General features: G+C 32.1%; 1 pseudogene; it reads left to right on the forward strand.

Annotated features, from left to right (window-relative positions):
• The first annotated feature begins 1317 nt into the window (after positions 1-1317).
• The window catches only part of LOC129899824 (long chain base biosynthesis protein 2a-like), a 36783-nt pseudogene continuing 11640 nt past the window's right edge, over positions 1318-26460 (forward strand).

The raw sequence follows: 26460 nt of genomic DNA on the forward strand, positions 1-26460 counted from the left end.
TCTCGGCGTTGTCAATATTTCTCTGGCTAGCCGTACGTTTAGGAGGCATTATCTGTAACGTACAAACGCACGAATTAGAAAGGAGTTTTATAGAGTTTAACTCTATCGCACGAGTTCAGAGTATGAAAGAAGTGAAACAATTCCTAATGTCTTATAGCCTCCTGATTATAAGTGTGGTGCACAACACACCCATAAGCAAGACTCTACTAGACACGGCTTCATAGACTCTCTAGGACACTTGAACTCTGTGCTCTGATACCATGTTTGTCACGCCCCGGGAGGGTACCCTAGACGTAACCGACACCCAAAGGCCATTTCTGACCTTCGAGCGAACCACCTGGTCCAGTCACACATTCATTCAATCACATTCTCTTAGCGAAAACTCAATTAATGAAATACTATTCGCAATATGAGGGCCGAAGGCCAAACATTTATAAACTCGACAAACACATAAAATAAGACTCCTCAAAATAACCGTTCAACCTCCCCACACTCCAGTCTATGAAGCCTCTATCTAAGTCCAAGAGGTGCCAATGACAAGTCCATGGCTACCAATAATCAAAATAAAGGAAATGACGACAAAACTGTACAAGAAGACTCAACATCCTCCGAGAACTAGGAGGACTCACCAACTAGCTGGGAGCGTAGGTGGATCTTCAACGGAGCGCCGGTTGATGACCGCTAGTACCTGTTTCTGCATCATGAAACGATGCAGGCCAAATGGCGTCAGTACATGGAATGTACGAGTATGTAAAATGGCCGAATACAACGAACATCAAGGAAGAATTTATCAATTCGGAAGCTCAATTCAAGAGGAATAACAACTCAATCAAATGTCCTAAGTCTAAACAAGAATATGATTTAGACGGGACCAATCACGTACAATTCAACTCAATCTAACAATAATATATTTCAAAAAAAAAAACACAGACCCACATATATACTCTATCATCCCACAGCAGTTGTAAAATTTTTTTTCTAAAAAGACTAAAGAATATAGGTCACAAAAAGCATAAACACTACAATAAATTATTGAGATATTACACAATTTATGTTGCAAAACTTATATAGAGTGAATTAGTTCCGGATAGATAAAGATACTTTGATCCACAATTTCTTATTAAACGAGTAGCAAAAACAAAAAAAAATCAAATAATTTAAAAACTTCATAATTTTTGTAAAGATACATCGAATATGCCTTTCCCGCTCCTACTAAATAACGTAGTTGAGACGACAAATTATTGAGACCTAGTCTGTAATATGGTTGTTCTTGCTTAATAGGGAAATTTAAAAGAAGTTGTCTGGCAGTGATCTGGGATGGAGAAGCAAAAGAGTAAGATGTACGTATAATAAAAGTCAACTGACTAGATGCATCCTTGGTTTAAAATCTTAACAACTTTTCCATTTCCTCCTTAATTTTCTAAGAGTTGAAGAAATGGTGAGCATTATTCCATATTTCACCTCTTTAACCACCTACTTCAGCTGTGCCATATATATATATATATATATATATATATATATATATATATATATATATATATATACACACGATTGTTTACCTATTTTTATTTTTGTCTTCTTTTTATTCTCATGATTAGGATGTTTATAGTCTTCAAGAACAATAACTATTACGGGTGAAATGAAACTTCTAAAACGATAAATAATTTGAAATAACTATTTTTAAAAATCATGATAGATAATTTGACACCGAGTCTTATGATGTTCTCTTACAGGGACATGCACCCATCAGCAAAGGACATGAAGATTTCATTATGCGGTTGTATAATCGCATTCAGGTAACAATTAATTATTGCAAAACTAAAATCACAACATTCATGTTTTATACTTGAATTGTGTAAATCCTTATTAGTTATTTAATGCTCGATATAATGTTCCACGATTCTCGACTAATTTAATCTTTGTAATGGTTATATCCGCTAAGCACCAGTTCAATTTAAATAAAAAGGATACCTCCCTCAATTTGGTAATTTATTGGTGGTATATCCCTCGTTAAAAGATGAATTATATATACATTTATTGTTATACAAATGGTCCATATATATACCCTTTTCCGCTGGCAGAAGTGAAAAAAAAATTGATTGTGAATTTATTTTAAATTTTTTATTAAAATAAAAATTTATATAGAGATATATTTGATCTTTCTCACACATAATTTTTTTGTTTTCTGTGATTCAACAACTAATTTCAATTTTTTATCGTAAGATAAAATTTATTCACTTATTTTCTTGTAAAATCTACCATAGATGTCTGGCTTGTTTTGTAGATACAAAAAAAAACTAACAATATGGCCAGAAAAATGAAATACGAACAAGAAAATTAAATTATGATAAGTAAATAGATCCATAAGGGGATATATAAATTTCAAATTAGCCGTAGAACCAAAGAAGTTAAAAAGAATTATTTGTGATTAGAAGGATCAAATATATCCATATATAGATTTTATTGAAGAGTTTAACTTATATCCATCGATATCGATGATGGAGACAATTTCGTTACACAATCAAGTAACTTAATGGGCAAATACATTTTACTAATGAGTTACCAACTATTTTTCAGCTTATCTCTTTCTTTTCTTAATTTTAATTTCTTAAACACGTCGTTCTTAATCCCCCTCTTTCTTGCAATAAATCTTCCGTGTTCATCTTCTAAGTCCGTTAATCTTTGCAAATTGGTACCTATTTTTACAAATGAACTTGTTTGAAATAAGAATTGATCGTTTGTATTATTATAAATTTCTCTTAGATTTCTGGATGCAATATAATTCTATCGACTATCGGAAAAAAAATATTTTTTATGATCAATTAAATAATAAAATTATAGTCTCATTATATGATGCAATCTTGATAAAAACTTTCCCTAGACATTTGGATGCAATTTAATGACTATCTAGAAATCTTATTAGTCTTTCGACAACTAATTTTAAAAGTGTGATGGAACAATATGTTGGCCTCATTATAAAGAAATATTGCTGATAATTTTTTTGTGGTGGAGTAATTATTTCGAATTTTTTTTTTTACTTTTAAAATCAACAATTATAGAATAACCACAAAATTGCTCTATCTCTATATTTTGATCAAGAAAAAGTTGATGTATGCCATATTAAAATAAAACTGGTGATTTTTTCAATGGTGTGTTGCGGATTGTTTCAATCATGTTAAAAATTAGAATAAAACGAAGAAGATATGGAACCCTTTGTATATTTTGTAAACAATAAATGTAGAGTCTTTGTTACCTTCTACCATTATTTTTCTTATCTATAATTTAAATGTAAAAGAAATTTAAATTCTTAAAAACTACTAGTAATTGTCCATTAAGTTGTTTGACAGTGTAAGAAAATCTTTACATAATATTAGTTAAACTCTTTATTTAATTAAAAATAAATAAAAATTAATTATTTCACTTCCATTTGAAAAGGGTATATCTGGGTCATTTATGTAAGGATAGGAGTATATATGATTATCTGTTTAACGAGAGGTATATCAACTATAAATCACAAATTAAAGAGATATACTAGTATATATTCCCCGCGCGATGCGCGGATAATATTAAAGAAAGTAATTATATTATACATTATGTTCGCACATATATATTATTTGTTTGAGCATATTAAACTTTGTTTCACAACCATATGCTCTTTCAAGTATTCGTAAAAAAAATTATTTACTTTTCTAGTAAAAATCTAAGACTTAATTTTATATTTCATACTAAAAGTCAAATTAATACCCAATTATCGTATGTAATAAAAAAATATAGAAGTGTTAAGCATAATAGTTTTTAGCTTTTAAGTAGTCAAGATAGCGTATTATTATTCTTTTGTGTGTGAAAATTTATTATCTTTAAGTTAAAATTCAAGAAAAAGATATTTTTCAATTCATGCTCAAAAGTTATCTGTCAATTCATGGCAAAGTTAAATAAGTATAATTTTTCAATTCAAGAAGTATTTGTTAGAAATTGACATTAGAGAAAGTGAGAAAATTATAACCATATCCAAAACTATATAATTTATTTTTATCTTTTAATTAATTCATATTTTATATAAAAAATAATAATTAACAATACACGTATAAAAATACCCCACATTAAAAAAACTAACACCCTTATATAACTTTTGTGATTTTAATTAAATTAAAAATATTCCTCATCTCAAAATCAAATACAAATAATTTTATCCTTTTATATTACAAAGATTTTTAAAGAAAAAACAATTTTACAATTTATGTACTATAAAATTGATAAATCCTCACATAAATAAAAATAAACCTAGAAATTTAATGAAAATAAATTTTATGCCGGTAATATTTGCCTTTTGGGTGGTTTTAAAGTTGATTCACGTGTTATCCCGCAAATTAAGTAAAGATAAAGAGCACTCGACTCTAATTGATTCCTCGCATTAATTCTTTACAACTCCTGTGGATCAAATCATATTAAAATTTTTAAAGATAATTTTGTTGAATAGAGAAAAGAAGACATCCCACGAACTTCAATAAACCAAACAGAACAAGTTTCATGACTATAATTAATAATATCAATGATAACCAAAATAAATAATTAAATAATGGCACAATGATATCAAGTATGATTATTTCTTTTGGATTTCATATATATTTATTGTGATCAAGATTTTACTTGAAGATCCAAGTAATAGAAAGTTTTCGCTTAATGATTGCATGATAATAACATTTAAGTTTTAAATCGATAACTGATTCTAGAAATTATTATTATTTTTCAATAACTTTACTGAAGAAATTATTATTAAGTTTCAAATCAATTTTAGCCATAATTTTCAATTTATGTCCACCACTTAAAGACAGGTAGAACAATGCATAATCTTAAATAATTAGTGCATTTTCATTAGTTAAAAAAAAAAGATCATAAGAGAAATTAAATATACAAAGATTTACCTTTTCATGAGTTATAGTGTTTATTATAGCCTTGGTATTTTGTTTGGTCTTTTATTGAGAAACTTGCTTTTTTGCATTGTAAAAATTAAAAAGAGAATGGAGATATGCTGTTAAATTTATTGAAGAATACGGTGGTTGAGTTTTGGGGAGGAATAGAGAAGTTAAGGCAAGTGGGTGAGAAATTTTAGGGGTTGTATGAGGTAGTTGATATTTTATTAGGTCTATCTTGTTTTGATTGATTTTATTAATATGTTTTTTACACATTACTTATTTAACATTTTTTATTATTTGACAATTGTCATTTTTAATTTTTGTGGTGATGCCATGTGCCAAGTCGTCCATAACTATAGATTTAAATAATTTTAATTTATTTTTTAAAACTTAAAAATCAAGTATTTTTAAAAAACGGAAAAATCAAGTATCTCAACTATCTTTTTTGGTCATTTTCATTTGATTTTTTATTCTCAATGTTTTGATTTAGAATGTGAAAGTGGGAAGTAGTTGAGATATATTAGAGTTGATAACTTTGAAATCTCAAATTATTTTTTTTTCTTTTGATATAATCTTTTTAATTTACAAATATCAAATTTAATTTTTTGTTCCGATATAATCTTTTAACTTTCAAATGTCAAATTTTAAAAAAAAATCCGATAAAATCTTTTTTGTTGATAATTTTAAATAATTTAAATATGGTAAAAATAGGAAAGTTATAACGACCTCCAAAATTGTAAGTATTAATTCAAATTTTTCTAATTTTTTTTATATAAATTTATTTAAATATAAAAGAGTTGGATTTCAACTCAAATTAAAATGCAGACAATTTTTATGATATAAAATTAAAGCGTCTCATAAAAAAACATATAGAATAGAGATAACTATTGAATTTTTTTGGTTATTTGTGGTTACATTGACTTTTTTCTAAAATAATTTATTTTTTCAAAAATAATTCTATGTATGAAAGATGTAATTAAACAAATGTGCCGTGAGAAGTAGTGAAGATACATTAGGAGTTGATAAAAATTAAATTATATCATCTTTTACATATTTTGTTTGGTTATTTTCATTCTCTTAATTCTCAATGTTTTGGCTTAGGATATGAAAGTGGGAAGTAGTTGATATATATTAGGAAATAATTCTTTCAAATATCAAGTTTTAACTTTTTGGTTCCTATATAATCTTATAAATTTCAAATATTAAATTAATATTTTTCCAATAAAATCTTTTTTTTTGTAAATTTAAATTGTTTAATTATGATAAAATGGGGAAGATGTAACCATCTCCAAAACTGTAATTATTAATTTAAATTTTACCTTTATCTTTGTAATTATATATATATATATATATATATATATATATATATATAAACTATTTATATAAAAATATAATAAAAGAAATATGAGTGCTGGTTATGTTGCACTTTATTTTCTAAATACTTGATACTCGTTAAAACAATTCAACCAAATAGGTAATTCCTATTTTTTTGGTGTTTGTGGATATTATGCGTTTTCAATATCATATCTTATTTAATGGCTGATTTTTTTTTCTTCTTAAAAATATAGTAGTATAATATGAGAGATATTTGAAAATATTTTAAAATGAAAAATTTTAAAATCATTACTATGATTATAAAATTTTCACAATTTGTATTTAAAGAAAATGAAAAAAATAAAATTAAAATAAATACATTATTCTGAAATTAAATTTATAAAAAAAAGGTATAAAAACTTAAAAGTTAGTTAATTATTACCTAATTTAACTAATGTAACTAATTATTTTCCAAAGATGACACATGGAAAATTCATAGGCTACCACTTGGATGAATGTGGTGGCTTTATCCTCTCATTTTAATAATATATAGATATCTTATTTAATGGCTGACTTTTTTTCTTCTTAAAAATATAGTAATATAATATAAAAGATATTTGAAAATATTTTTAAATAAAATTTTTTTAAATCATTACTATGATTACAAAATTGTCACAAAGTTTTAACTTTTTGGTTCCTATATAATCTTATAAATTTCAATATTAAATTAATTTTTTTCCTATAAAATCTTTTTTTTTGTAAATTTAAATAGTTTAATTATGATAAAATGGGGAAGATGTAACCATCTCCAAAATTGTAATTATTAATTCAAATTTTACCTTTATCTTTGTAATTTTATATATATATATATATATATATATATATATATATATATAATGTAATAAAAGAAATATGAGTGTTGGTTATGTTGCACTTTGTTTTCTAAATACTTGAAACTCGTTAAAAAAATTCAACCAAATAGGTAATTCCTATTTTTTTGGTGTTGCTGGATATTATGCGTTTTCAATATCATATCTTATTTAATGGCTGATTTATTTTTCTTAAAAATATAGTAGTATAATATGAAAGATATTTGAAAATATTTGAAAATGAAAAATTTTAAAATCATTACTATGATTATAAAATTTTCACAATTTGTATTTAAAGAAAATGAAAAAAATAAAATTAAAATAAAAACATTATTCTGAAATTAAATTTATTAAAAAAAGGTATAAAAACTTAAAAGTTAGTTAATTATTACCTAATTTAACTAATGTAACTAATTATTTTCCAAAGATGACACATGGCAAATCCATAGGCTATCACTTGGATGAATGTGGTGGCTTTATCCTCTCCTTTTAATAATATATAGATATCTTATTTAATGGCTGACGTTTTTTTCTTCTTAAAAATATAGTAATATAATATAAAAGATATTTGAAAATATTTTTAAATGAAATTTTTTTAAATCATTACTATGATTTCAAAATTGTCACAATTTTGTATTTAACGAAAATGAAAAAAAAAATATTCCAAAATTTAAATTTATAAAAAAAAGGTATAAAAACTTAAAAGTTAGTTAATTATTACCTAATTTAACTAATGTAACTAATTATTTTCCTAAGATGACACATGACAAATTCATAGGCTACCACTTGGATGAATGTGGTGGCTTTATCCTCTCCTTTTAATAATATATAGATTAGATTAAAAAAATTGGTATATTAAACATTTTTCCCTTAAAAGAATAGTGTACACTTCTTCAAAATGAAGCATACAATTTACAAAAATACCACAAAATATGAGTATGATCTTAGTACCTATAACATCAAAAAGAAATTACAATTACTAGTTTGAGCGGCTAATAAGTGATAATGATAATACTAATCCAATGAGTCGATCAAATTAGACATCACTATAGAATGTATATTTGTCACGCTCCAAACCTTATAGCAGGCAAATAGCATATGAACTCATGCTATATGAATGTCCATTAAGCTTATAATATAATTTATAACTATACAATATCAATTTATTAGTACAGAGCCCCGACATATCGAAACTCTAATTATAAGTACAATCAAAGAATACTAGACATCTTAGCTCCAGATGAAAGTGGAGCTCACCAAATATTGTGTTGAGTATGCAACAATTACCTAATACGGGTGATGGCAGGGAGCAATAATTTTGATTCAGAAAAAGATTCTTTTTAAAAGAAAAATAATAAGAAAGAAGCAAACAAAAAACAGAAAAAATGAAAAAGATGTTAAAACATTGATTCACACGCATGAATCACACTTTTTGTGTCACATTTGTACAAAATATTTAAGTGGTTCAAATTCAGAGTAGTAGAAATGTTCAATTGGTATAAGGCTCGGTTAAGATATATAAGCAAAATATGCGGATAATTTTAAGAGCCCGTCAATATCTTGAGCCAAAAAATTCAACAACATATACAGACATATATACTCTAACTAGTAAATGCTACCCATACTGAGCAAGGCGCAAGCACAGTATTGCAAACGTTAGAATGATGCCCTAACCATACTAATACAAGTAAATTTAAACTCATGGCGGATTTCAATCATCATCTTGTGAATTCTTATAGCAATTACGTCTAGAATTTCTTATTCAATTCCATAGACAAGGAGAGGTGGCGGGAATTTAACTCTCTAAATTTCACTTTTTTAACACCTTACACTTTTCTTCATGTTAGCAGAAACGTGAAAATATAAAGAACAAGGAAGAACAACATATTTAAATTAGTTCGGATCAGAATGATCTTATGTCCACCAGATAATAACTGTCTTTAGATTAACAAAGAAATGGGAGAAATTTCAAATACATCTAAGAGAATTGCTCTATCAATTCTCTACTTTTCTGATGTATTTTGCAAATGACTTAGAATATGAGAAGACAAGAGAGAGATCTGATGAGAGATGCGTTTCAAATGAATCAAGGGCTACCTATTTATAACAATAAATTCTTGCTCTTGATGTCATCCATGACATCATATTGTATCAAGATGTCAAAGTTTATCGAACTTTCACCTATCAAGTTGCTACATTAATTTATCTAGAATCTTGTCAATTTTAACAAATCTCCACCTTGAAAAGATTCTCTATTTTCAACTCTCTCAATAACTTTTGATTGTGTCTTCAACCTCAACTCTTTCAATCTCCACCATGGTTTGTGTTCCGAGCTTCCACATGAACAACTCCAGCCAAAACTTCTAAGATTATTGGGAAATTTCATTGTAAAAAATAAGAAGAATCAAACCTTTGTTGAACACACTAGCTCCACCTAGCAGTTGTTCTCCCAGAGTTGCATCAGTTGATGCATACTCCCACCAAGTCTTTGCAAGCAGGACTATCTTGGTCAATATATCTGCAGCGTTATCATTCGTGATAACCTTCTCGACCTTGATATCTCCCTCTTCAACGACATCTCGAATGAAATGGAATCTGATATCAATATGTTTGGTGCGCTTATGAAATCTTTGATTTTTAATCAAATGGATAGCACTTTGACTATCACATCTTAGAGTTGATTCTAGTTGAACCAAACTCAATTCTGCCACCAAAGCTATCTAAGCGACAATAGATTATAAAATTGATTTTCAACTAATGGCACTGCCAACGAGAGCAAAGATGTATCTAGTTGTGGACCTTCTTCTATCAAGATCCCCTGCATAGTCAGAATCCACATAACCAATAATTGAAATACCTTCACTTTTTCAAAAGGTTAGGCTAACACCAAAAGCTCCTTTGATATATCTCAATATCCACTTGACAGCTTTCCAATGCCTTTTTCCTGGATTGTCCATGTACCTTCTTACCACGCTTACAGATTGAGAAATAACTGGACGTGTGCACACCATAACATACATAATACTACCAACTACGCTAGCATAAGGAACTTTTGACTTATGCCCCACCTCATCCTAGACTAAGGCATTTGTCTAAGGCATTTGTAACTCTGAAAGCTTAAAATGAGAAGCTAACGATGTATTTACAAGCTTGCTCATATGTATATTGAATCTCTCAAGAACCTTTTTGATGTACCTCTTTTGAGAAATATGTACAACACAATTTTCTCTTGAAATCTCCATTCCAAGGATTTTCTTTGCAGCTCTCAAATCCTTCATGTCAAACTTCTTGCTCAACAGTTTCTTCAACATATTTATCTTTGTAATGTTTTTAGCAGCAATAAGCATATCCTCAATATACAATAATAGATAGATCATATAGTTACCAGATATCTTCTTGTGATACACACAACTATCAAATGCACTCCTTGAGAATCCATGTATGGTCATGAATGCATCAAACCTTTTGTACCATTGTCTAGGGGATTATTTCAAACCATGTAAAGACTTTTTCAGGTTGCATACATGATCTTCTTTCCCTCGGCTAGGAAATCTTCAGGCTAATCCATATAGATTATCTCTTTTAGATTACCATGTAAGAAAACAGTTTTGACATCAAGTTGTTGAAGCTCCAAATCAAATTGAACAACCAATGTTAGTAGCACGCAAATTGAGCTATGTTTTACGACTGAAGAGAAGATCTCATTATAGTCAATTCCCTCCTTCTGACTGAAACCCTTTGCAACCAATCTCGCCTTGACCTAGAATCTTCCACTTCTGGAATACCTTCTTTCTTTCTGTAGATCTATTTGCATCCAACTGTTCTCTTCCCCTTTGGACCCATGCCTCATTTTTTTGAAGAGACTCTATCTCTTCCATTATGGCTAACCTTCATTGTGCAGCATCTTTGCAAGAAGTTGTTTCAACATACGAAGAGGGCTCGAGGTCATTAATCTCATCTTCTACAGCTATGAACGCATATGCAATCAAATTTGCTTTCTCTATAAGACATTTTGGTTTTTATATCTACCTTTTGTCCCTTCCCTTCTCAATTGTGTATGGTTCATTGACAGCAAATTCTTCAAGATTTACATCTTTTAACTCATCAACTTGAGTCTCTTGATCCTTTTTTTGGTAAGCTCCACCGATAGCCCCACCTGCTTGTTGTTCTTGTTTCTTGATAACTCCATAAAAACTTTACAAGGATTAAGTATAAAGGATTCATCAAAGATAACATCTCTACTAACTACAAATTTGAGTAAAGACAAATACCAAAGTTTGTACCCCTTTACTCCATCTACATATCCTACGAATATAGCCTTTTTAGCCCTTGGTTCAAGCTTTCCTTCATTAACATGATAATAAGCCGGACACCCATATATTCGCAGGTATAAATAGTTAAAGGGTTCACCTGACCATACTTTATTCAGAGTCTTAAAGTCAATCATTGATGTCGAAGATCGATTGACAATATGAGAAGCAGTGTGAACTGCTTCAGCCCAAAACACTTTGGACATTTTAGCTTGTAATAGCATACAATGAGCCTTCTCAAGAAGGGTCATTTCATTCTCTTGGCAATCCATTATGTTGTGGTATGTTCCTAATCATCTTATTTCTTGTGATCCCATGAACCTTACAAATATTATTGAATTCTTCACTGCAAAACTCCAAGCCATTGTCTGTGTGAAGATACTTGATTTTTCTCTCCATTGGATTCTCAACCAAATTCTTCCATTCATTAAATGCGTCAAAAGCATCATTTTTGCCTTCAAGAAACATACCCAAACCTTTTGTGAAAAAACATCAATTAATGTGAGAAGATACCTCTTTCCTCCCTTCGATGGAAGATGAGAGGGACCCCATAAATCTAAATAGATGTAGTCTAACACTCCTCCCGTCTTATGCTTGCCAGTGCTAAAACTGACCTTCTTCTACTTTTCTAGGACACAATGCTCAAAAAATTCAAGTATGCTGATCTTCTCACTGTTCAAAAGGTTGTATTTTCTCAACATTTCCAGTCCTCGTGCACTCATATAGCTTAGTCCCATGTGCCATAATCTTGTCTTCTCATCATCAGATAACTGTTGCACTATAGATACATTAATAGAGCCAACAATGGTGTTTCCTGCTAGTGTGTAGAGGCCATCCTCCAGCTTAGCCTTCAGCATGACTAAAGAACCTTTAGCCACCTTTATTGTACCTCCCTCGCTCATGTACTTGTAGCCTTGTTTATCTAAAGTACCGAGGGAGATCAAATTCTTCTTCAAATCAGGAACATGATGTACTTATGTAATAGTCCTCATGATTCCATCATGGCAGCAAACCCAAATTGAACCAATGCCAACTATTTTACAAGTTGCATTATTGCCCATTACTACAGTTCCTCCACTTGTCTCATAGCTGCTGAATCAATCTCTTCGGAATGTCATATGCAGAGTACAACCAGAGTCTAACACCTATTTTTGTCATAGACTCCACTATTGCATGATGTTGTTAGTACATATTCATCATCAGAATTATGTACCTGCTCAACAATGAATGCAGTTGCCTTTTCTTTGGACTTTGACATAGGACAATCTCGTTCAAAGTGTCCCTTCTTATGACATCCCCAACACTCGCATTTTTCTTGTTCACATGAGAATTTGATTTGTGCTTTGATTTGTTCCATCCCTTTTGACTAGTACGACCTCTCACAAAGAGCCCACTAGCTTTATCATCTTTGTCTCTTTCAAAATACCTCCGCACATCACAAGAGTCAAGTTCTTGCCGCACTTGCTCAAGAGTGATAGGCGTCTTGATATACGTCATTGAATTCTCAATATCACGATATTTTGAAGTTAATGAAAATAGCAAAGCACATGCAAGCGTCTCTTTATCCTTCTTAATTCCAACAATCAATAAGTCCATCATAAGTTTATTGAATGCATCTAGATGGACTTGCAACAAAGTAATTGACTCCATCTTAAATGTGTGAAGACGTTGTAATAACATCCTTATTGTAACTGATCGGTCTTGGTAAAGCCCTTTCAGCCTATCCCATAACTGTTTAGCCATCTTTTCGGTACTTGTACTCACTTCACAAAGTACGTTAGGTGCAAGGGATAGTTGGACTGTACTCAATGCACTCCTTCAATCTTCTCATTGTCGGAAACTGATGTGGTATTGGGGTACTTCCCGTTAATAGCATGGATTGAACCTTTCCTCCGCAGTAACACCATTATTTGGATTTTTCAGATATTGAAGTTGTTGCATCCATTAAATCTATGAATGTCAAACTTCATGGAAATTGTTACTTGTTCTTCCTCTTCTATTACAAAGTATTTGAAAATACAGGAAATCAAAGTAATTCTTTTCTGATGTGGAAGTTCAGACTATGCTACAACCACACAGCATACTCAGACAGAACCTTGACTTTGATATCAATTGTTAATGAAAACGTGAAAATATAAAGAAAAATAAAGAAGAACAATATTTAACGTGGTTCGGATCAGAATGCTCCTACGTCCAGTAGAGAACAACTTTATTTATATTAACAAAGAAAGGGGAGAGATCATATATACATCTAAGAGAATTGCTCTATCAATTCTCTACTCTTCTAATATATTTTGCAAATGGCTTAGAATATGAGAAGACAAGAGAGAGATGCGATAAGAGGTGTGTTTAAAATGAATCAAAATCTACCTATTTATAGAAATAAATTCTTGCTCTTGATGTCATACATGACATCACATTGTGTCAAGATGTCAAAGTTTACCAAACTTTCACCTATCAAGTTACTACATTAATTTATCTAGAATCTTGTCAATTTTAACACTTCAAAACTAGGTCCTTGAAAAAAAAACACAACTTAAGAACAACATCATATCAAAATGGTGGCCTAGAAAGTGTTTGCTCTTAGGACTGCCCATGAACTTCAATGTATACATATCAAAGACTCATCTTAATCTTGAAAATGAAGATGAAAACCTCAAGAACCCTATAAAGAGCTCAAGGGAGGCCAAGAACTAAGCACTTGTATTTGTGGACATAACATAAGTGGTGAGTTTAACATCCATTAAGCATCGGGAGGCTTTCTTCCTCTTTATGCGAGGCCTTTTGGAGAAAAAATGTAGACTAACATAAAATATATATGGTCAAAATAATGGAATAAAATGGAAAAGTAATGACACCAAGAATTTTACGTGAAAACTCTTTTAAATAAAGGATAAAATCATAGGCCAAGAGGAATAACTGATATCACTATAACAAGAAATTTTATATTGTGTAGTCAATATGACTACTACACACTCAAAAGAAATAACACTCTTTTGACTTTCCACTTTACTAAAAATATCGCTCACACTCTATTTTTCTCCACACACTATTTTCTTATATAGTATGTGGTATACCTCACAACTCTCTATATTTTTTTTCTTTCTCTCTGTGGTGTGTTTTATAAATGAACTGAAGCTCTTAATTTATTAGGGTTAAAAGGTGTCAATTTTTCTTCCGTATATGAAAGTTGGTTGGTTCCATCTTTCAATTAACTTCAGCAAACTTTGCCCACCTTTTCTAGGGCCAATCAGAAAATAGGAAAGTTTGTAATTTGCAATTGGTCGATACCAACTTTCAACTAACTTCAGCAAACTTTGCCCACCTTTTCTAGGGCCAATCAGAAAATAGGAAAGTTTGCAATTTGTAATTGCAAATTGCTGCATTTTGTTGAATTAACAAAAAAGTGGGTTGCAAATTTGCATCATTTATTGACTTTGCAAAATAGAGTTAGACCCCACAAATCTCCCCCTCTAGTCTTATTCATTGGAAGGAGATAGTACCGAGCTTCTAATTTGAGTTCACGCCAGTAATTTCTTTGCATAATTCGAACTTGTTCCTTGTTTTCACTTTGGCCATCATATTTACAAGATTCTCAATTGTAGAGATCATCTCAACCTGCATAGATTTGTCTTTTATCTTTTCTAGAATCTAGTGATATCTCATGTCTATGTGTTTCGTTCTCGCATAGTACATGGAGTTCTTCCTCAAGTCTATTGCACTTTGATTGTCACAATAAACGACATACTCTTTTTGATGCAAGCCAAAGTCTTGAAGAAATTGCTTGAGCCATATCATCTCCTTGCCTGCTTCAGTAGCCGCAATATACTCAACTTCAGTTGTACACAGTGCATCATACTTCTGCAACTTCGAGTGCCATGATATAGCTCACCTTGAAAATATAAACAAATATCTAATAGTGGATTTTATATTATCAAGGCCACCTTCCATATCTGTATTTGTATAGCCTTCATGATTAGATTTGATCCTCCAAAACACAAGCATTCATCTAACCCTACCCTCATACATCTGAGTATTCACTTTACACCTTTCCAAAGCTATTTTTCTGGTTTGTTGAGAAAGTTGCTGACAACACAAACTACGTGAGAAATATAAGGTCTAGTGCATATAATTGCATACATTAAACTTTTAAGGATGGAGGAATATGAAACTTTGCCCGTGCTTTCTTTTTTCTCTCGAGCTGTAGGACATATCTTCTTTCTCAACTTCATATGACCAATAAGAGGTGTGCTAACAACCTTAACATTCTTCATGTTGAAGCGCTCCAGTACACATTCAATGTACATCTTTTGTGACCAGTAAATCTTTCTTTTTTCTCTGAGACGAGTAATTCTCATTCTCAAAATTTTCTTAGCATGACCCAAGTATTTCATAGAAAAAGACTTACATAACTCTTTTTCAACTCATCAATCTTGAAAGTATTCCTGCCCACAATCAACATATCATCCACATATAGTAATAGAATGATAAAATCATCATTAGAAAATTATGTACAAATATACAATAATCTGAAGAAGTCTTCTAGTAGCCTTTCTCCGTCATAACATATTCAAACTTCTTATATCACTATCTAGGAGCTTGTTTTAGGCCATAAAGAATCTTTTTGAGTTTGCACACAATTTTGTTTTACCATTTACTTTGAAACCCTCAGATTTTTCCATATAAATCTCTTCTTCTAGATCATCAAGAAGAAAAGTTGTCTTCACATCCATCTTCTCAATCTCTAAATTAAGACTAGTAGCCAAATCAATAATTATATGAATGGATGGCATTTTCACCACAGAAAAAAATATTTGTCAAGTCAATACCCTTCCTTTGACCAAATCCTTTAACAACTTATCTAGCTTTATACCTGGGCTTCAAGTTGTATTCTTCAACTTTATTTTTGAACACCCACTAGTTCTTCAAAACTTTAATGCCCTAGATAATTTCACCAACTCATAAGTAGGTTCTCATGCATAGATATTATCTCATCTTGCATGGCTTCAATCCGTTGATTCTTATGCTCATCTTTAATGTCCTCCTCATAACATTTAGGTTCACCCATGTTAGTGAGTAGCACATACTCATTAGGTGAATAACGAAATGAATTAATACGATTTCTTGTGGATATCCTAAGAGGAGTATTTGATTCATCCACAACTTCATGAGCAGGAGCATCATCAATAACATCATTATTGTTATCATCAACATCAATATGTTGATCCAAAACATGATTTTGTACATCACTATGATCATGAATCCCACTAACATCATGCACACTTGTATGAGGAACTTGATCAAGATGAACTACGCCATCTTAACTTGAAGATTCTAGTTTCTCCACTTTATCAATAAATTTAATGGTTTGATTTTCCATGAAGACGATATCACGGCTTTTTGCAAGCTTCTTTTCAATTGAATCATATAGCCTATAATCAAATTTATCAAGGCCATAACCAATGAAAATGCATTGCCTTGTCTTATTATCTAACTTTGACTTTTTATCTTTTGGCACATGTACAAAGCTTTGAAATCAAATACTCTCAAATGGTCATAGAAAACATCCTTGCCATACCAAACTCTATTTGGAACATCAATTTGAAAAGTAACAGTAGGATATATGTTAATAATAAGTGCAGCGGTCAATAAGGCCTCACCCCAAAAGGAGTTCGACAACTTTGCTTCAGAAAGCAAAAATCCAACTCTTTCCATCAAGTCTTGTTCATCCTCTCTGCTAACCCATTAAGTTGAGGAATCTTAGGAGTAGTATTTTGGTATCTAATACCTTGATGCTTGTAGTATTCGTCAGCTTATCCACAATATTCACGACCATTATCAGTACGAATATATTTTAGTTTTTCTTTCAACTAAAGCCTGAAACTGCTTAAAGACATCTAACACTTGGTCTTTAGTATTCAAGACATAGACCTAAAGTTTTCTTGAGCAGTCATCAATGAAAGTAACAAAGTAAAGTGAACCACCCAGAGTCCTTATTTTCATTGGACCGCATAAATTAGAATGCACCAACTCAAGCAACTATGACTTTCTTGAAGGAGGGTTAGACTTAAAGGAAAATCTATTTGTTTTCCAGCCAAGCTATGCTCACACTTTTCTAATTTAGCACTTTGACAATCTGATAACAATTTCTTCTTAGCTAGAATATTAAGTCATTTCTCACTACTATGGCTAAGCCTCTTGCACCATAATGCTGAAGATTTATCATTCTCAACTACATTCACAATATTGGAATAAGCAGAAGTCGTAGTCTAGTATAGACTACAATGTTTGTTACCACGAACCACAACCAAGAAACCCTTAATGATGCTTCATTTTCCTCCATCATTGGTAGTAACATATTCTTTATCATCTAGAATACCGATAGAAATAAGGTGCATACTTTACATTGTTCAAAACTAGTTTAGTTCCAACATTAGTTTCCAAACAAATTATACCAACATCAACCACCCTGGATACAGTCTCATTATCCATATTCAAGGTTCCAAAGTCACCAAGAGTATTGATAGAAAGAGAAAAACTCCTTCCTATGTCACGTGAGATGCAGCACATATGTCCACAACCCAACTTGACTTATCACAAACAATATTTATCAAATCTGTATCAAGAACTGTAACAAGATCCTCAGTGGTGATGGTGGCTAGGTAATTTTTGTTACTATCTTCTTTATTTTCTTCTTTGTCTTTGTTCTCCTTCTTCAACTTTCAACAAAACTTCTTTGTGTGCCCTTTCATGCCATAATGATAGCACTCAATATCTTTAAGTCTACCTCTAGATTTAATTCTGTTATGTTCCCCATTAATAGAACCACGATTCTTGTTTCTCCCTCTAAGGCCAATCACAAGGACATCCAACGAAAAAGAGCTTTGAGATTTTCTTCTCATTTCTTTGTTCAAGACACTACTTTTGGCGAAATTCATAGAGATCACACCATTTGAAGTAGAATTTGATAATAAAATTCTAAATATTTCTCAAGAGTCTTGTATGGAACCAAGTAGAAGTAAGTCTTGAATGTTTTCATCAAATTTAATTCTCATAGCAAATAATTGGTTCATAATCCCCTGAATATTATTCAAGTGATCTATAATCGGAGAACCATCATGATATTTTAAACTTAACATCTATTTTCTTAAGAATATTTTGTTGTTCCCAGTTTTGCGAGCATACAATCTTTCAAGATGCTCTCATAGGGTTCGAGAATGTGTCTCTCCATAAATATGTTTCAATACATTATCATCAATCAATTGCCTAATAAATCCACAAATTTGTTTGTGCAACAAATTTCACTCTTCATCTGTTTTATTTTCAGGCTTTATAGTAGTAAAGACTGGTTGATAAAAATTCTTAACATAGAGCAGATCTTCTATTTTTCTCTTGCAAATGGCATAATTAACGACACTCAAAGTAACCATTCTACTTGTGTTTGGCTTCCATCATTTCCTTGAAAATATAAATATTGTAAACCAACACTCTGATACCAGTTTGTTGAAAAAAAATGTGGACTAGCACAAAAAAATATATGTAGTCAAAATAATAAAAATAAAATAGAAAAATAATGACACCAAAAATTTTACGTTAAAACTCTTTTAGGCTTGAATCGGTGCAAGCTAATTTAGGAGTTCAATTATTCTCTTCATATTGTCTAAGGTTTCCCAAGCCAGGGAGAAATGAAAATAGTTAAGCTTGTACGGGCATAGCTAGTGGTGGAGGTCGTGGAGTTTCTTGACCTTCATGCCTAACATTAGATCTTAGGGCCCTTTTTACTTGAGGTGTATTATTTGGTTGACAACCTTGACCACTCTTCTAAACTACCCAGAAATTAGGCACCTAATTTGATGCAACTTTTCAGGATACCATTTTCTGTTTGGCTAGTCTTTATAGTACTCTTACGTGCCATTTCCTACAAAGTCTCAAATCACACAAAGAAATTCTAATACTCAAAAAGAGGGCTCATGTTATTTAATTTAGCTTTTTTGTCTTCTCAAATGAGATCCTATTCAACAACCTTCTCAAATCCTTTGGATACCTGAATTGCCCCGGTAAGTTCAAAAATGCAATACGAAGCTACCCATAGATCAAATCATGAAATAAAGCATAATTTCTCAAAACGGGGATTTGAATTATTACAAAGATCTATCTCTTTATCTACCTACGTTAGTAATGAAAGTTAATTAGCATGATGATAAGGAGATTAGAAAGCTTTGGTTGGATAAAAGGAATGAGCTTTGGAAGAAATGGTGGTGATAATGTGACTATGTATCATATTATATATATTTATGATATACTTTAATTGCATGCACCATATAGGCAGCGATGATTATATCTTAGAGGGATTCACTCTCTTTTGAAGAAATCTTTAGGTTATAAAAAAAACCCTGACAAAAAATAGTATTTTCCATATTAATGTTGACGAATGCATAGAGGAATTTGTTGATATCCTGGGATGTAAGTTAGAAAATACTTTCACGGTTTATCTGAGGCTTCACTTGAGACAGAAAAGTATGATAAAACTATTTGGCAAGGTCATTTCAGACAGAAAAGAACGATAAACTCACTCTATGGAAGAAACAAGATATATTCTTTGGGGTAGTAATATCATTAATAGAGCACTACTAAATGAACAAGAATTAGTGAAAGATAAATTCTATAGATAAACATCAAAATCTATCACTAATCCTATTAAGTGATGGATTAGCAACAAAGTTTTAACTAATTTCTGGTTTTTTATAGTGGCTTATTAAACTGAATGTCAACATATACCTAATGTTCCTCTTTTAAATGTAAGTTACATTGAAGAGAAAAATATATTTCTATGGAATGTTAATGCAGGTAAGGATAACTTTATTTAGTCAAATGACAGATGGTTGTGAAGGACAACAAGGGAGATATGTTGGATGTGAAAAAATTTATAGCACACAATATAAGCATGTTGTTCAAATGGCATTGGAGGTACTTTATGAAGGCCAGTGAAATATAGAAGAAATTGATTAATGTCATTCATGAAAAAAAATGGGTGAAGAATTATTATACAAGTAAAATTGGAAATATTTCAACCAGTTCACTAGACTGGAGGTGGAAAATGCATTGAAAAGTAGATTTTGGACAAATTTGTAGGTTGAAGATGAATGCTTGAAGGATAATATTCTCTTCTTCTTAATTGCTAAACAAAAAAATATGATATTGTGGCTGAGTGCTGACTTTAGAAAAAATTTGAATAATTGGGAGATAGAGGACTTTTGTCAATTGTTGGAGTTCCTGAATTGGTTAACAGGCAAAAGTGATACAAAAATATTACTTAAATAAAGCAGATGTATAGTGAAATGCTTCTTGGTCCTGTAAGATGATATGGAAGACTATAACTCTTAATTATTGTCACGATCTGAACCCGGGTGTGATGGCACCTATCCTTTCCCATCGGAAAAGTCAGCCTAAAATTCAGTATTTATAGAGAATAAAGCAGAAATAATCTAAATAAGTAAATAATAAATAAAAGCGGAAGTCTTTCAACTTAATTACCCTCAAATATTAGTTGTCACATGTACAATCGCTAAAGAAAATAAAACTGAAATAAAGTACAAGTCTCGCTATGTCTTCAACTCTCAAATAGAGTAAAACATAAAAATACAGGAAAGCTAAGAGTATGCTGGATGTCAATAGCTACCTCGCCCAAAAATCCTGAAAGCCTCGAATGCTCAGAAGGAGACGGTGATCAAAGTCCAGACTCAGAACCTATACAAGTGTAGAATTAAGAGTGAGTACCAAACAACGTGGTACCCATCAAGCTAACCAAAAAAACTAAGTAAAATCTAATAGAATACACGAACTCCTTTTCCAACCCAACCAAACCTCCAGACTAAAACCTGCACAGAAATCAGCCCAACCTAACAGTTTATACTATACAGTTCAATAAGGTTCAGATCACAACTCAATATCAAGAGATGTATCATATAAATACTCACAAGTCATAAATAGATATCAAACTGTCAACACAAATATGTAGATTATGTATATGCACACTCAAATGATCATGCATGTATGCAATAGCCGGCAAAGACCTAGGCATAATAAACTTTGATCGGAAATGAACTCGGTCTTATAATCTCTAATCGGAAATGACCTCGATCCCACAACCTCATCGAAAATAATATCGATCATGCAACTCCACCAAAAATGACCTCGACAATATTATTTCATCAAAAATGACCTCGACCTATCAATCTCTTGTCAAAAATTACCTCGGCAATATCATATATCTAATCGGAAATGACCTCGATCTCAGAATCATATACCTCTTATCACAGTGTTTTAGAACCAATGCAAACAACATGTTCACATAAGTAATGAGGAATAATCAATTCAAACAAACTGCATCACAATTAGTCTATCAAGTATTTCACCAAATACACCTAGATATCTAGATTACGGCATGTATAATTCCACTCTCAATAATAACATACATCATTTTTTATTAAGTCCATCAATTTATTTTAAGTTAGTTCATATCACAATTAAACACATAACTTCATCCCCGTACTTCCTAACACACATATACAACGGGATATTCAGAAATTCTAAGAGATTCACAGAGTTTTAAGAATCCACTTGCCTTAGCCAATATGCGTTCGATCAATCCTCATGAGCTTTCCCCTTCCGAATGCACTCCAATTCACCATAATCTATGCAAATTCAAGTTTTCAATCAAAATATAGAACCAACAATATCCAAATCATATCTTTGAAAACTGGGTCCAAACTGATCCAAAATGCCCGAAAAAACCAATTCCGAAAATGAGAAAAAAAAATCATTTTTTTTACATGAACTAAAACGGAAGTGGATTTGGACTTAAAACAAGCTCACAATCATCAAAACATTGGAATCATGTTTTCTTGAAAACCCTCAAAATTTTGACTCAAAACCACATATTGAAGATGAAAATTGCTATATAATCAACGAAAAATTAAGTGAATGGGTTGAAATCAGTTACCCACACGTTTTTACACAAAACCCCACTTGAATCACTTGCCCCCGAGCTCTCAAAGTTTGAAAATGGGGGAAAATGATCTAATTCTCATTCTTTAGGAAGAACACTGTCCAGGCACATTTTACTCTTCGCGATCGCAAGGACTTGTTCCTCGCAATCGCAATGTGTCAGAGGGTGAACTCATTAATTGACCCTCGTGATCGCGGAGTGAGCCTCACGATCGTGATGAATTACCCACGTGGTGCTTCGCGATCACGACTAGTCCTACACGATCACGAAGGACAATTATCCCAGCACCAGATTGCAAATACACAGCAGATTCTCTAAGTTTTAAATTCTCTGATTGACCTTCGAAATTCGATTGGAATCCCGTATACACAACCCATATATGCCACCTTACTAAACTCGACGTTCTGGACTCAGTGAAACCATTAAAATTTAATTTTGAGGCCTCCTATACCCGAAAACCAAAAAGTCTCAACTAAAACAACTTTATGCCTCAAATAATCAAAATGCCATCGGGGCTTTCAAACAATACACAAGAACTCTCCCTAGACCTAAAATCACCCTATGAATCTAACGAAGTCATCAGAATTTAGTTTCGAGCATCTGATCCCTAAATGTAACCAAAGTCAAACCTTTGGCCAAAACTAAAATATTTCCAACTCCACCTAAATCTATGATATGACCCCAAATGTGATTTCGTCAATTCTCCCAGACCAATTTCAACGTTCCGAAACTAGTGGAATTGATGAAATTCTATTTTGAGACTCAAAACTTTAAATGACCTCAAATACCACTTTTGAGCCATTCTAAACTTCTAAGACTCAAAGTTTACCAAAAATCTCAACTTTTCAAGAAAACTATGGAACCGTCATCAAATATCAATCAAATATGACTCGGAGAAACTACCGAGAGGGGTACACTAGTATTTTTATGAAATTTTCCAAAAATGACCTTCAGGGTCATTACATCATCCACCACTAAAAATCATGTTCTTCCTCGAACATAAAGTAAAAGAAAGTACCTGAAGCCTCAAAAATTCATAGATATCAGGCCCGCATATCGTCCTCCGACTCCCAAGTCGCCTCTCCGGCTGAGCGGTATCTCTATTATACCTTCATTGAAGCTACCTCTTTGATCCTAAGTTTACAGACCTGTCTATCAAGAATGGCTATGGGCTCTTCCTCAAAAGTCAAATCTTGACCTAACTCTGCTGTCACGATCCAAACTAGGGCCTAGATGTGACACGGCAATTAGGATTTCCGAAGAAAGCCCAACCAAGCCTCTTAGCATATCATAAGCATACATAAGGTAAACAATAAGAGGAAACTCATAAAATTCCAAGAATATAGCACATCTAAAGAGAATCATGACAATATAGACTTCTTATACATATGCCCAACATACCTCTACATGACTACATAGGCGAGGACTAGGACATGCTCCAAGCTCACCCTCAAAGAAAGTAATGAAACTACATAGAATAGTCTTTAAACATCATCGTAGTCTAAGAACAACAATAAAGAAAAAAATGACTCGGGTTTCCCTCGAAACATGAGGACTTACCACACTAATATTCAATGAAACACCAACTAGCCATGGAGAGAGGATAGAGTGCCTGACTCTACATTGTGATATAATGTAGGCAAAAAGTATGCATTAGTATGTTTGAATATACTAAGTATGTAGGCAATGCAATGCATAGAAAACCATGTTTGTGAAAATGACTATTTTAAGTAGCATGATAGAAGTAGTAAAAATTATACGTAGTCACAAGAAGGATCAAGTCATAATAAACCATAAGATTATCATATAAAGTAAAGAATAGGATTATTCATTTAAAATATAAAAAGACCATACATATGTGGGATAGAAACCATAACCGAAAATAAGACCATGCGAGTTATAACATGGAATCCCGTTGTCTCCCCATACAATGAAGAAAAAAGGGAATCTACTTGCCAAGGTAGACTCTACCCCGCTAGGCGAGTCATAACTTACGCTATATGTGGATCCACTAGCTAGGTCAAAAAGGGAAATCCTACGGTGGCATGTAGTTATGGGACAAGAGACTTTATATAAGGGACCCATATTTCAATCCCCTACCTCAAGTCCATATTTGGTGCTAAGTCAAATCTCACGAAATACATTCATAGCATGAGAATCGTAATGGACATATATCATAATCATGATCATAGGTTTGAAATCATAAAGTAGCTCATTTTCATAACATAAGAGCAATGCAGGTATTGTCGTTCCACATTACAAATCATACATAAATAGTTCATATCATTAGGCCTTAAGGCACCACATTGTTCCCTAAGTCATTTTTCCATAATTTGCATGAAAATCATAATTTGAAACATAATTATAGTCAATGATCATAATTGAAATACATAATCATAATTCATACTGTGAAATTAGGGTAAAACATGAATGCATGATCAATTGACTTGAAAATCATGAAATTGACTTGAAAACATGCATGATCATATACTTTCTATTAGCCCATACATAATTCGTAAAGATAATATCATTTGGAAGTATAATTGAAAATACACATAATTCATAACATGAACCTTAAAGATCAATATAGGAAAATTCATGGAAAAACTCTTCAATTCAATGCAATAACCATCAATTTATATCAAAATAGACTCATAATCATAATTTGAATCATAATTCATGCAATTGGAATAGAGATCATAAACCCATAAAATTCCATACTTGGAATTTAATAGAAAACTTGAGAAATTGATTGGGCTTCATGGATGAAAGAATCCATGAATCAATACCCACATACCTTGAGTAAGAAAACCAAGGAATTTGAAAGAATTTGAGAGTTTTGATGGAGGGCTTGAGTAAATTTTTTTGAACTCTTCAATGGATTCCTTGAGAGCTCTTGTAGAGAGAGAAATATTTGAGTAAGTGAATTATAGAAGAATGAATGGAATTAAGGATTTAGGGTAGTTTATAGAGTAGAATTAGGCCCTGAAAACGTCTAGGTTCATTAACTAACAATTAGGGAAAAGTCTAAAGTGCCCTTACTTAAAAATTGAATACGGGCAAAATTTCTTGCCCAGGTCTGCGATGTGGAGCTGCTCCCGGATAGGCCAATTTTTAGCGAATGGAATTTCGGCTAAATTTTGACTCGGAAAAAAATTACACTGAATGGGAACAAGTGGGCGATGCAGAGCTTCCGCACACCTTACTGTTTTGTGTAATTTTTGACAAAATTTATATTTCGGTACACAAGTCCTAAAAATCCATCGAGACCATTTTCCCGCAGGTTTTAACCCCTCGATCGACATTCTAGACTAGGATTTGCCAAAAAGAATAAGGAAAATACGTTACGCGAGCGGACTACTCCTAAGGGATTCTTAAGGCACTTATGAGCATTTTAAGGGATGTTACATCTACCATGTCAAGAGATAATACATGACACTCGTCCGAAACATACTTTCGGAGCGTGGAAACATGATACATATGATGTACCTCTGATAAGCTAGTTGGCAGGGCCAATCTATAAGCCACATCTTTCACTCACCCCAAATTCTCAAATGGGCCAATAAACTGAGGTCTAAGTTTGCCCTTCTTCCCGAACCGCATCACACGTTTTATGGGCGACACTCAGAGCCAAACATGGTCACCATCCATGAACTTCAACTGTCGAAGCCTCCTATCCGCATAGCTCTTTGCCTACTCTAGGCTGTCAAGAGCCTATCCTGGGTAATCCGAACCTTTTCTATGGCATCTATGAGAAAATCCATATCTAAAGAGTCCATCTCAGTTGAATCAAACCATCCTATAGGAGATCGACACCGCCTACCATATAAAGCCTCGAATGGGGCCATCTTAAGCTGGAATGATAACTGTTGTTGTAGGCAAACTCTGCTAAAGGAAAATGCTGATCCCACCTAGCACCAAAATCAATAACACAAGCTCGGAGCATGTCCTTCAACACCTAAATCACCCGCTCGGACTGGCCATCAATCTGTGGGTGAAAAATTATACTCATATCAAGCCTAGTTGCCAGGCCCTCCTGTAAATCC

The sequence above is a fragment of the Solanum dulcamara genome, chromosome 8 (assembly GCF_947179165.1).
Source record: "Solanum dulcamara chromosome 8, daSolDulc1.2, whole genome shotgun sequence".
Classification (NCBI taxonomy): domain Eukaryota; kingdom Viridiplantae; phylum Streptophyta; class Magnoliopsida; order Solanales; family Solanaceae; genus Solanum; species Solanum dulcamara.